The sequence below is a fragment of the Adiantum capillus-veneris genome, chromosome 11, assembly GCF_014529385.1.
Source record: "Adiantum capillus-veneris isolate H3 chromosome 11, ASM1452938v2, whole genome shotgun sequence".
NCBI lineage: Eukaryota > Viridiplantae > Streptophyta > Polypodiopsida > Polypodiales > Pteridaceae > Adiantum > Adiantum capillus-veneris.
This window is the reverse complement of record NC_140941.1, coordinates 134,132,129-134,133,334: the sequence shown is the minus strand read 5'-3', so window position 1 is coordinate 134,133,334 and position 1,206 is coordinate 134,132,129. Positions and strand designations below refer to the sequence as shown.

The 1,206-nt window shown below is 44.8% G+C and overlaps 1 pseudogene; it reads right to left on the bottom strand.

The window, feature by feature from the left end:
- Window positions 1–212: 212 nt before the first annotated feature.
- LOC147448050 (uncharacterized) lies at window positions 213–929 on the bottom strand (annotated as a pseudogene).
- Between the last annotated feature and the right edge of the window lie 277 nt (window positions 930–1,206).

Below are 1,206 nucleotides of genomic sequence, written 5' to 3'. Positions count from 1 at the left end.
AGAGAGAGAGAGAGAGAGAGAGAGAGAGAGAGAGAGAGGGTATGTGACTCAAGAGACATAATTGCAAAAACACTTAGAAAAGAGAGCTCATCGTCCATCCACTACATACATAAGGTAGACCCCCAAAACGTAGATCTCCATAATAGCCTATAAATGAGAGAGAAGAACATGTAGATCCGCAAAGCCTATAAATGAGAAAGATGTGAGTATTATCATCGACTACATAATTCACTTCCTGTGAGGGGTCCCTTGCTTTGAACTCGATGGAATATCTCCAGTCACATTAAGCCCCTTCTTGGGACAATGGGTCGACACCAATGCATTGAGCTGGTTTGTGATAGACCCGACTTCAAATACACCTGTATTATGTTGTATTGCTACGGAAGTCAATTTGTTGCTGGTGCTTCGCAAGTCAGACACAATGCCTTTTAAATCAATGCCATCCTTGTCAGGTTTTTTCTCAAGAAGAGACATCTCCAAGAGACTCATGATTTTGTCTTGGTTGCATTTTATGTCAAAAAGTTGTACTCGCACTAAGTTTTGTTGCTGCAAAACGCCATTGATCTGTACTTGCATCTGCACCTCTAAGAGGTGAAGATAAACCCCTTGATCATGTTGTAAATCATGCAACCCATGAATGCTCTCTTTGTAGGAAACATGTGCTACCTCCACTCTGTCACATGAGGCTTGAATGCTGGAGTATATTGTGCGGATGGCACCTAGCCCATCTCCAATCTACCTCTCTGATGATCCATCTACAATTTGCCTCTTTGAAGGTCCCCCCCCCCCCCCCCCCCCCCCCCCCCCCCCCCCGCGCTCCCCCCCCGGGCAACACGCTTGGCACTTCGCACATTGTTGATTTGGCCTCTCTCTGGGGTAGTAAAGACCACCTCCAATGAATCTCCTCCAGAGGTAAGGGCTTGCTCCATTACTCTGAGAAGTTAGGATAGGGTATGTAGGATAAGCTAGGACAGAGCGTGGAGCATGATTGGCTCGATACTCTCTCTCTCTCTCTCTCTCTATGTGTGTGTGTGTGTGTGTGTATGGTAAACTAAATTCAAACACCGCCTAAAATTTTCCCTATCAATCTCCGATCCCCTACTTCTCTCTCTGGTTTGGTCTCATAGGCCATATTGACCTTTTGAAGACTTTAATATATCGTTTCATTTCAATTCATATCTCTCTTTCTTTTTCTCTCTCTCTCTA